The sequence below is a fragment of the Hyperolius riggenbachi genome, chromosome 9 (genome assembly GCF_040937935.1).
Source record: "Hyperolius riggenbachi isolate aHypRig1 chromosome 9, aHypRig1.pri, whole genome shotgun sequence".
In the NCBI taxonomy this organism is placed as follows: domain Eukaryota; kingdom Metazoa; phylum Chordata; class Amphibia; order Anura; family Hyperoliidae; genus Hyperolius; species Hyperolius riggenbachi.
Window position 1 is genome coordinate 23,077,167 of NC_090654.1, and position 12,500 is coordinate 23,089,666.

Genomic DNA, 12,500 nt, shown 5'->3' on the forward strand with positions numbered 1-12,500 from the left:
AGCCAGAAAACGGGGCAGCTGGTGAGTGTAATTTTATTAAGAAAAAACAAACAAAAACATTTTGCCCCCAAATTGTTGCAAAATCACTTTGAAAAGCGAATTCAAAAGCGGTTTTGCAGCGCTTATATACTGTTCATTGGGGTGCAAAACGCTGCAGGTCCTGCGATTGCAATTTAGCTATAATCGCAAGTTCTCTAGTGTGCTCCCCACCATTGACATCTCTTGCCCTAGAGTCCAAGCCCTAAGATTGAGCCTTAAGGTGCGTACACACATGCGACTATAGTCGTTTGTAACGATCGTTCCCCGATCTTTACCAACGACGATCGTTACAAAAAACGAACCACCGACTATTAAGGCAAACGACGAACGAGCCAAATCGCTACAAAAGAAAGTTCTGTCTCGGCGAATTTTAACCAACGACGATCGTTTGCAAAAGTAGTACATCGTTGGAAACGATCGTTCGTACTAGGCTTGACATGCGCATTTCACTATTTCTCCATGGAACTTCTCATTTTTATGCGCAGGCGCAATAGTTGCTTTCTGTGAGGTAACGTTCGTTCTAACGATCAGATCGTTACACACATTTTAAAACTACCTTTACTTAGGTCGTTCTTTCATCAATTAAAAGTTCGTTCGTCGTTCTTAACGAACGATCGTTGTCGCATGTGTGTACGTAGCATTACATGGCACTTCTATTGGAAGTATTCTTTAAAAACTAGCGCATTTTCGATTTTGATCAAAATATTTATCGGGAGTTCTCTGCGGACTTTGAATGCTGGCAAACGGGCGGTAGTGGAAGGCAAGCAATGTTACTATAGCTTCAGCTTTCTTCCTCATCCACAACTTTAAAGAGACCCAGAGCTGAGTCATACTGCCTTTTTTTTTTTTTTTTACTTCCTGGGGCTTCCTCCAGCCTCATAAGCATGGATGCATCCCGTGCCGTCCTCCTCAGTGCCTCCAGTAAGCTGCAATCTTCTCCGGTATTCAGCTCAGTGACGTCAGCAGGGGGCCTTCTGCACATGCGCGGACCTTACAGTGGTGTGAAAAACTATTTGCCCGCTTCCTGATTTCTTATGCTTTTGCATGTTTGTCACACTTAAATGTTTCTGCTCATCAAAAACTGTTAACTATTAGTCAAAGATAACATAATTGAACACACAATGCAGTTTTAAATGATGGTTTTTATTATTTAGTGAGAAAAAAAAACCTCCAAATCTACATGGCCTTGTGTGAAAAAGTGATTGCCCCCTCTTGTTAAAAAATAACTTAACTGTGGTTTATCACACCTGAGTTCAATTTCTGTAGTCACCCCCAGGCCTGATTACTGCCACGCCTGTTTCAATCAAGAAATCACTTAAATAGGAGCTATCTGACACAGAGAAGTAGACCAAAAGCACCTCAAAAGCTAGACATCATGCCAAGATCCAAAGAAATTCAGGAACAAATGAGAACAAAAGTACTGTAATTGAGATCTATCAGTCTGGTAAAGGTTATAAAGCCATTTCTAAAGCTTTGGGACTCCAGCGAACCACAGTGAGAGCCATTATCCACAAATGGCAAAAACATGGAACAGTGATGAACCTTCCCAGGAGTGGCTGGCCGACCAAAATTTCCCCAAGAGCGCAGAGAAAACTCATCCGAGAGGCCACAAAAGACCCCAGGACAACATCTAAAGAATTGCAGGCCTCACTTGCCTCAATTAACGTTCACGACTCCAACATAAGAAAGAGACTGGGCAAAAACGGTCTGCATGGCAGATATCCAAGGCGCAAACCACTTTTAAGCAAAAAGAACATTAAGGCTCCTCTCAATTTTGCTAAAAAACCATCTCAATGATTGGCAAGACTTTTAGGAAAATACCTTGTGGACCGACGAGACAAAAGTTAAACTTTTTGGAAGGTGTGTGTCCCGTTACATCTGGCGTAGAAGTAACACAGCATTTCAGCAAAAGAACATCATACCAACCGTAAAATATGGTGGTGGTAGTGTGATGGTCTGGGGTTGTTTTGCTGCTTCAGGACCTGGAAGGCTTACTGTGATAGATGGAACCATAATTCTACTGTCTACCAAAAAATCCTGAAGGAGAATGTCTGGCCATCTGTTCGTCAACTCAAGCTGAAACGATCTTGGGTGCTGCAGCAGGACAATGACCCAAAACACACCAGCAAATCCACCTCTGAATGGCTGAAGAAAAACAAAATGAAGACTTTGGAGTGGCCTAGTCAAAGTCCTGACCTGAATCCTATTGAGATGTTGTGGCATGACCTTAAAAAAGGCGGTTCATGCTAGAAAACCCTCAAATAAAGCTGAATTACAACAATTCTGCAAAGATGAGTGGGCCAAAATTCCTCCAGAGCGCTGTAAAAGAATCGTTGCAAGTTATCGCAAACGCTTGATTGCAGTTATTGCTGCTAAGGGTGGCCCAACCAGTTATTAGGTTCAGGGGGGCAATTTCTTTTTCACACAGGGCCATGTAGGTTTTGAGTTATTTTTCTCACTAAATAATAAAAACCATCATTTAAAACTGCATTTTGGGTTCAATTATGTTATCTTTGACTAATAGTTAACGGTTTTTGATGAGCAGAAACATTTAAGTGTGACAAACATGCAAAAGAATAAGAAATCAGGAAGGGGGCAAATAGTTTTTCACACCACTGTATGTGCAAGCACAAAAGACCCCCGGCTGGCGTGACTGAGCCTGACTGAGTCGAGTACCGGGGGCTGATTGCAGCTGAACGGAGGACTGCGGGTAAAGGGTGAGGGACGCCCCGAGTAAGTAAAAAAAAAAATAAAAAAACAGAAAAAAACCCAGTTGACTCACCTCTGAGTCTCTGTAAGGCCGTTTTTCAAACCTTGCCATTGTTTGCAATGCCATGCTCCGCTCTATCACATCTCAACGCAAAAAAACCCGTTCACTTTGACCTTGCAGCAGTGTGCCGACGGGGTCATATGCATAGCTCCGCCACTTGAAGCTTCTCGCTGCGTGATGTATTTTCTGCTGGACAGGAAGTACATAACTGGGATTCCCAGGCTTCCCCCTCCTATTTGCATTGTTCTGCGCATGCACACTGCCGCCGCCAACGTACTTAAAATCCCTGCGTTGCCCATTGACTTACATTTACTTCTGTCGCTGTGGAAGTCCGATGGTAGCGTGCTGTTGACTTTGTGTTGGATCGGTGGCCGATTGGGCGATGCGTTAAGTGTGTTAGGCCCTGTTGCCTTGCATTGTCATTGACCTGCGGTAACAGGGTAACCCAACACAGACTTGCAATGTGTGAAAGGGGCCTGAGGCTAGTGGTCGCAGCTAGGCCTGAACGATTTAAGGAAAAAATTGAATTGTGCGATTTTTGTGTCAGAAATCGCGATTTCGATGTGATTCACGATTTCCTTGAAATCAAGCATCCTTCCCCTCCTCTGTGCGCCTCTGTCCTCCTGCCTCTCTCTGTAGCCCCTCTGGGCCTCTCTCTGTAGCCCCTCTGGGCCTCTCTCTGTAGCCCCTCTGGGCCTCTCTCTGTGCCCCCCCCCCGGGGCCTCTCTCTGTGCCCCCCCCCCCCCCCCCGGGGCCTCTCTCTGTGCCCCCCCGCCGGGGCCTCTCTCTGTGCCCCTTTTGTCTCTGTGTCTCTTCTGTGCCCCCAAGCTGCAGCAGTGCTGGACACACCTTCTAGCAAGAGTCCAGCGATACCCATCTATTCACTTCTTCTCCTGCAGGCTCTACTACACGGCGTACTTCCTGTATGTCATGTGACATACAGAAACCAGGAAGTATGCCGTGCACAGGAGACAGCAGATGGCAAGAGACAGTGTTGGACTCGTGCGGAAGGCTGCCGATGCTGCCGGCCGCACGCACGCACCCGGATTTGGGGTAATTTTTTAAAGCCGCTTCTTCAAACTTCCCCATACGGAAATGACATCGCCACAGAAATTTCTGCTTTGACGATTCCGAAATTGAAATCTTGGTGATCGCGATTTCGGTTTAAATTTGTTTTATCTTTCATTCCTAGTCGCAGCTGTGCAATCTATACTAAAGAAGAAATCTGGTGAAATCCCGTCTGTCTGCTGGTGCAGCGTGGTAGTCCAGGGAAACTATACGTATCTAGTAGAGGTTGTCTACTCGATCTGCCAGACATTGTCTAGTGTGTTTTGAGCATAAGGTGGTTCCCGTTCACTGCTTGTGAATCCTGACGTTGCCGTAGTGTAAAACCATTTATGAATGAAAAGCAAACGTGTTGTACTTCCAGTAGGAAGACAAAACAAATAACTTGAGGTTATGTGGGCTGATTTGTTCCCGGGAAGTTCTGTGTAAACATCTGAACGTCTGTGTGCGCTCCACCCCACCAGCCATGGCTTAGCGCAGGTGAGGAGTTTTATGGTGTGGAAGATTATGTTGGCTGGGAGAAATGTCTTAAAGTGGAACTATCGGGCATAAAATCAAAAATCAATTCTTTATTTTCATCTGGTAAACGAGTAATAAGGATGCTAACCAGGCAATCCAAAAGTTAAAATCGCTATTACTTTTCTTGTTGATAAATGATCATTCCCCAGTTTACCTGACTCTTATTTGGTACACACAAAAATGAATTTGCAGGGCATGCTGGGTTGTCCATTTTTGCTTCTATACTTCCCCTCTAACTTAACTAATGCAGCCTGATTGGCTGAAGCCTCTTTCCCTCCTTTTTCCCCTCCCACACCTCTGTTCCTCTCTGATTGGCCAATATTTCACATGCTGAGACAATGCACTTTCTATAGTGAAGGGCGAGCTATGCATATATAATCAGGCAGAGGAGAGTAAGGGAGGAAATTACATCAGGATTGGCTTCAAAATACCCACAGTTAAAATGGGAAATACTAAGAAGAATTTTCTCTTTTTTTACTGATGAAAAATCACTAAAATCAAAACGTGGACAGTGCAATACATCTGTAAGTAGAGCAAGTATTTCTCGAAGGCAGCATCTCTCGGAAGCTTCTCTCTTCTTAGGCAAGTATGTGATTTTGTACCTGAGCTTTGGCTTGGGTTTATTGTCATTTTTAGGGAATTGCTGCTGTACAGTGCAAACTGTTATTATTTAGTGATTATAGAGCGCTGACATCTTCTGCAGTACTGTGCAGAGTATATTGTCACTTAACTGTCCCTCAGAGGGGCTCACAGTCCAATCCCTACCATAGTCATATGTCTCTGTATGTATCGTGTAGTGTATGTATCATAGTCTAGGGCCAATTTAGGGGGAAGTCAATGAACTTATCTGTATGTTTTTGGGATGTAAGAGGAAACCGGAGTGCCTGGAGGGAACCCACACAGACACGGGGAGACCATACAAACTTTGTGCAGATAGTGCCCTGGCTGGGATATGAACCGGGGACCCAGCGTTGCAAGGTGAGAGTGCTAACCACTACACCACCGTGCTGCCCACAAACTATTGCTGTGAAATCTCTCTCTGCACCTGGAACCCCTCCTCCTGCTTCTCACATTCCCCAGCTGTTACTAGAGAGTGATGGGAAGTCTCCTGTTGTGTTGCTATAAGTTATGTATTACCTGCTTCCAGTTTCCGCATGCTCTGTGATTGGCCAGAGAGGGATCTGGCCCAGCAGGTTATGCCCATAAAGAAGAAGCAGATGCTTATCTGTCAGTTGTGTTTATTGGGCACATACTTTACAACTGGCTGGGATTTATCTGCAGTTTGTCTGCGATTAAAAATGGAGTATAGCTGGAATAGATGAAGAATTGCATGTAGCAGAGGAGTATGTATGCATTGGCCTCAATTCTGGTAGCTATGTGAGATAAATCATTTTTTTGCAGGTAAAATACCTCATGAGGTATTTTCCTCTCTTTTTAGCAATTCTGAGAGATTTTTCTCCATTTCCGAACATGAGGTAAAAGATGAGGTGAAACGCGAGGTAAATGCATAAAATGAGGTAAAACATGAGGTATTTTAGCGGTAAGCATGCAGTAAAGAAATACAGTGTTTCTCCGAATTTAAGACCTACTCTAAAAATAAGACCTAGCTTATATTTCGAGTATGCTCGAAATATAAGCCATCCTCCTTATATAAGACCTAGTGGCAGGGACACAGCCGGCGCTGGGGACCTAGTGGCAGGGACACAGCCGGCGCTGGGGACCTAGTGGCAGGGACACAGCCGGCGCTGGGGACCTGCTCCCTGAAACCCCCTCTCTTCCATACCCCCCCCTTGTTTTACCCCTTAAGTTCTCGGTTCCCAGTCCCCTCCATTAAGAAAGTCCGGATCCCCTGCTGCTTATCCTCCGCATAATTTACACCGCAGATCAGCGGTGATGTCAGCCATGTAGTCCGATAACAGCGCCACCCTATACAGGAAGTAAACAGAGATCACTTCCTGTACACCGCAGCGCTTACCAGACTACATGAGCTGCCTTTATCGCTAATCCGCGGTGTGAATTATGTGGAGGAAATGCAGCAGGGGATCCGGACTTTCTTAATGGAGGGGACCGGGAGCAGAGAACTTTAGAGGTAAAGCGAGCGGGTGGGAACTGAGGAGGCGAAGCGGCGGGCGGGCAGGCAGGCGGATCAGTTTGTATACAATGGGGATTTAGCTATAGCCAGGAGGAATCCGGCTATATACTAAAGGGAGAGCTGGCTACCCCCCAGAATGTAAGACCTCCCCAAAGATAAGCCCTAGCACAACTTCTGAAGGACAGATTAATATAAGACGGTCTTATTTTCGGGGAAACACGGGTAGAAGTCTTTAATTGTCTTCCATAAGTTAGGATAGTCTTTTGGAAGATTTTTTTTGTTGATGGATGGAAGGTGTATTTGGTTATGTAGCAACCTATGAAGAGTATATTTTATAGGCATCCCTTGTAGAAAAAAAAGTAAATATTTGGACTTTTTATTTCTACTACTCTTTTTTTCTATTAGACAGCCTGAATAGGAACGACACTAAAACAGTAATAGAAACGCCACTGAAAACTGCAAAATGCATACAAATTGACTTTACCTCCAGGTACAGGCAGGTCTTAAACTGACCAGTAAATTATGTGCTAACATGCTCCCTAATTTCCATGAGAATAGCTATTTTTGGTAAATTACCTCATAATTTACCTCATGAGGTAAAACATGTCTAAAACCTATTAGAATTGCTAAATGTCATTACCTCATGTGGTAAATTCCCTCGCATGAGGTAATTTGTTTGATAACCCTACCAGAATTGGGGCCAATATATTATATGGGCAGCACGGTGGCGTATCAGTTAGCACGCTCGCCGCAGTTCGGATTCCGTGTATGGCGACATCTGCAAGTGTTTGGCAATCGTCTGCGACCCCAGAGTACAGCTGAAATCACGGACTGTTTGTACAAGCCACAGGTACTGAAGCAAAAGTTTCATAAAATTTAAAGAGAAAGTGTAGTGAAAACAGCATCATAAGTGTTCTCCCCAGACTCTTTTAGCTGGGCGCTCCACTTGGCTGATTTTGGGGAGCGCCCGGCTGCCCTCCTTATCCTCCTCCCATGCTGTAAGCAGAGATGCGCTGACCCTACATTCCCCTGGTTGCGCCCCAATCTGCTGCTTCTTCATTCTGATCAACTGGAAAAAAAATTCTGGGGAGAACACTGTATAATGAATAAAACTGATTATTTATTTATTTATTTTTTACAATATTCATTTATAGATTTAGTCGGTGTTTTCCCATCGTAAAATCTTTCCTCTCCCTGATTTACATTTTGATTATTATCACTGGTGGTGACCTCTTTAGTTCTGCCAGGTGATCTGGGCGGAATGTTCATTACTGAGAGTTCTGTGCACAGAGGGAGATGCTGCTTGCTTTGCAGTTGTAAAAAAAACTGTTATTTCCCACAATGCAAAAGGGTTCACAGACAGGAAACTCTCAGGACCATGGTCATGACATCACACAGTGGGAGGCGTTTCACCACAATATCAGCCATACAGACCCTCCCGAGGATCTATTTGAGAAACAATAAAGATTTCTCGTGGGAAAGGGGATATCGGCTACTGATTGGGATGAAGTTCAATCCTTGGTTACAAATTCCACTTTAAAGGGACACTGTAGGGGGGTCAGGGGAAAATGAGTTGAAGTTACCCAGGGCTTCTAATGGTCCCCCGCAGGCATACTGTCCCCGCGCAGCCACTCACCGATGCTCTGGCCCCGCCTCTGGTTCACTTCCGGAATTTCAGACTTTAAAGTCAGAAAACCACTTCGCCTGCGTTGCCGTGTCCTCGCTCCCGCTGATGTCACCAGGAGCGTACTGCGCAGGCCCGGTATGCGGGGGAACATTAGAAGCCCCAGGTAAGTTCAACTCATTTTCCCCCGACCTCTACAGTATTCCTTTTAAGTCAACATACCTTTAGCACATGTCTTTTGGTAGATGACTATGCTGTGATTTGTTTTCAAAGAAATCGCAGCCAGCTGCAGGGCAATGGCTGTTGAACTCTTGGATGCTTGTTAAATTATCACTGGTAATCTGAGTTGCATCATAAAAAGGATATATGTGTTTTACATGCCAATATGCATGCAAAACTGCAGTTATTGCTATGAGCTCAACAACTTGATGAATGCCTTGAAATGCTTTTTTCTATTTACTCACCTTGTGAATATGAATAGTTGCAAATACCTTCTATTTTAGGAAGGTAAAATTGTACTTGAAGGTGTACTCAAGGCAACATGTGACATGAGATAAGCGTGTATGTATGTACAGTGCAAAACATATTAACCCTCCTGGCGGTATGAAAAATTCCGCCAGGAGGCAGCGCGGCAGTTTTTTTCTTTTTTTTAAATCATGTAGCGAGCCCAGGGCTCGCTACATGATAGCCGCTGCTCAGCGGCATCCCTCCGCCCTCTTCGATCGCCATCGGCGATCTCCGATCAGGAAATCCCGGGATTTCCTGGAGGGCTTCCCCCGTCGCCATGGCGACGGGGCGGGATGACGTCTGCGACGTCATTGGGAGTCCCAATCCACCCCTCGGCGCTGCCTGGCACTGATTGGCCAGGCAGCGCACGGGGCCTGGGGGGGGGGGTTTGCGCCGCAACAGATAGCGGCGATCGGGCACGGGGCGGCGGCGATCAGTGTGCTGGCGCAGCTAGCAAAGTGCTAGCTGCGTCCAGCAAAAAAAAAATTAAGAAAATCGGCCGAGCAGGGCCGGAGAAAACCTCCTGCGCGGCTTACCCCGAACTACGTTCGGGGTTACCGCCAGGAAGGTTAACCAGGCTGTTTTATTTTGCTGCCTGAAATAGTTAATTTTCAGACATGCAAGTGACAGCTTCTGTCTTGTCGGCAACTTTTGGGGAATATAATACACACTGATAAGCCAATTACAGCCATTAAAGTTTTCCTGGCAGAATACAAATCTGAGGGCAGGGAGAGATAAAATACATGAACTATTGACCTTTTTCTAACTCTGGGACACTTAATAGGCTTCCACTGATTAGAGACAGTAAACATTCAACCTACTTTGTAAATGTTTAAATTAAAAAGAAACCCCTGGGATACTTAGTCATTTTTAGGAGTAGGAGGATAAATATAACGGTTTATCTAATCTGTTTATTTTCACCTCGGGTTCACTTTTAATAGGCTGTTCAGAAGAGGGCGGATTGGCTGCGTTTTGGCCCTCCATGAGTTAATGGAGCACTCTCTGCCGTGGTCTCTCCTCCTTGTAGACGAGCTGGTCTCTTCTCTGCAATCCTTGCTCAGCGGACAGGGATTGGTTGTGGAGCCCTCAGGCGACAGTGTAGGGCAGAGACTGCACAGATTCGCCTCTAGCCTGTAGGCTAGTGATACGTTGTTACTATGCGTGAGAGTGAGGGGGTGGTTGGGGTGAATGGAGAGAACGCTTTCAGCCAGCACTTAGCCGAGTTGATCTGTCAGGCTAAATGCTTGCCGAGATCTCACGGCGTGTTGTACAGACATTAGATTATCGGCAAGGTGGTCGTTATTGGCCGTATTTTCTATAGTGTATATACAAGTCGTTGGTCTATTAGAGGTTTATCTAAAGTGAATCATAAGTGAAAATAAACTGAGATAAACAATTGTATCTATCCTCCTACTCCTTAAAGCAGACCTGAACTCAGAACTTCCCCTCTGCTCTAAAAGATAAGCAACAGTATAATAACCTTTCAAGAAAAATATTTTTTTTGTTACAGCTTACAGAACCGCAATAAATCTGCAGTGTGTCTACTTCCTGCTTTCATGGAAGCAGACATAGGGTTAACATCCTGTGTTTACAAATAAGCTGCTCTGCCGAATTTCTGTGCTGATGCAGATGAGGGCTAAACACTCTTACATACAGGGTGCATTTCTCTGTTTTTTTTCCTGTCTTGTGCAAGGGTTCAGGGCCCTTTTTTAAATATCCCATAGTTTTATGTTTAAAAACTTAAAGCATAAAGCAGATTTATTTTTTCGTCTGCTCAATTACAGTGTTTCTGTGGCTCAGAAAGCTAAAATATACGAGCTATTGCCCTTTTTATGTATCTCATGCACTCAGAAGCTGTTCTCTGCCAGGAAAGTGTTTTATTTCTATAATGCCTTATCTGTGAGGGCTGCTATAATCAGACTGGGTCCAAAGTGGGGAGGAACTGTAATTTGCAAAGCTCAATGTTAACTTTCAGGCAGAAATAGAAAAGGAACACAGCCTAGTTATTTGTATGTGTAAAGGCTCATACACACGTGCAACTATTCCGCCCAGCTATCATGTAAACTTGGTCTGTTGGAGAATAGTTGGGTGCATGTACGCTGGCAGAATACGTCCAACTGATAACAGGCGGTTTGCCCAATGCAACCGTAGGATCAACCTGCCCAACTATCGTGCAGGTTGGCCACGTGTGTGTTCAAGTAGTTTTGAACAAACTGTTTTGAATGTGGACTTGTTGGCGCGTGCGCAGTATTTATATATTAAAATGAGTTGGTTGTTTAGTTGATCAGCATGTGTATACGTACTTGTCGTGTAAACTGGATGTGCAGCTGATCATGTTGTGCATTAAGTTGCACGTGTGTATGAGCCTTAAAGGGGTTCTCTGGGGGGGTGTTGATAATAAAAACAGCCACTTACCTGGGGCTTCTACTGGCCCCCTGTAGCAGTAATGTCCCACGCCGTCCTTCAACGATCCGCCGTCGGCCCCGGTCTAACACGGCATCTCATCTGACTGCAGCTGCGCAGCCTTGCACGCTCCTGCGCGTGTCATCGGAAGCTTACTGCGCAGTACAAGAAAACGTTGTACTGCGCCTGCGCAGTAAGCTTCCGATGACGCGAACAGGAGCACACATTATTCGTCTTGTTAGACGGATAATTGCCTGTTGCCGGCGGGGAACGGGTGATCGGAGCAGGACAGCGCGGGACATGACAGCTACAGGGGGCTGATAGAAGTTTCAGGTAAGTGTCAAATTTTATTTCCAACCCCCCCCAGAAACCCCCTTTAAGGAGTCATTCCCACTATACATGCAGCCCTACGTATTTCGGCAGTGTGTATAATATATGACATGCAAGAACAGTAGAAGTGCATAGACAGCAATTCTACCATTCCCATCATATGCGCTGCGCAGCAGTGGGATGTGCTGTCATACTGCTGCATGAATTTTTGGGGAATCGCAGCGCTGACCCATTCACTACAGTGAATGTGATTAGCGACGCAGATGGCATGTGATCAAACGAGGCCTTATACTGTATATAGACGTCAGTCATCGTGTCACATGTCCCTTAAAGAGGAACTGTCGCAAAAATCTTATATTTTAAAACCTATACAAATAAGAAGTATGTTTCTTCCAGAGTAAATGAGCCATAAATGACTTTTCTCCTATGTGGCTGTCACTTACAGTAGGCAGTAGAAATCTGACAGAAGGGACAGATTTTGGGCTAGTCCATCTCTTCATGGTGAATTCTCAGCATCAGCAAGACATTTCCTGAAAAATATTTTTACAATAATGCTGGCCAGCCTCCCTGCTCGCTCCACTTTTTTGGCAGTTGGAGGGAGCAACTGCCATTCACTAAGTGCTTTTAAAAATAAAGAAATCCCTGAGTACCCCCCCCTATGAGAAGGTGATGTAGTCAGTAATGTCAGATTTCTACTACCTACTGTAAGTGACAGCAATATAGGAGAACAGTAATTGTTGGCTCATTTTATTCAGGAAGAAATGTACTACTTATGTGTATGTGTTTTAAATTTTAATATTTTCGCTACAGTTCCTCTTTAAGTTTTACTGTAATTCCATGGTGTTACTTTTTTTCCTCTGTATGAACTTTCTTGATTTCCTATTTATCGCATTTTAGATGTTTTGTTGTCTGGTTTTGTCTTGCTGTACTCTGGTGTCCTTACAGCTTCTTTCTTCAGTGCTTTGTAGTGACGTTATTCTGTCTCTCTCTATGAACCGACAGCCAGTTGACGTTGTCACTTCTTCCGTCATTCACTGTCTCCTCTATCCCCGCGGGGTGTCGAATGTCGGAGTCCCTCGGTCTTAATCTGGACGGGGCGTTCTCACTTTTCGCTGGGCGCTCATATGGCATTCACAGAGTGAAACCGAATC

General features: G+C 44.9%; 1 protein-coding gene across 1 annotated transcript in view; it reads left to right on the forward strand.

Moving 5' to 3' along the window:
* The window catches only part of TRIOBP (TRIO and F-actin binding protein), an 88,647-nt gene that overhangs the window by 9,570 nt on the left and 66,577 nt on the right, over positions 1-12,500 (forward strand). The window lies entirely within an intron of this gene.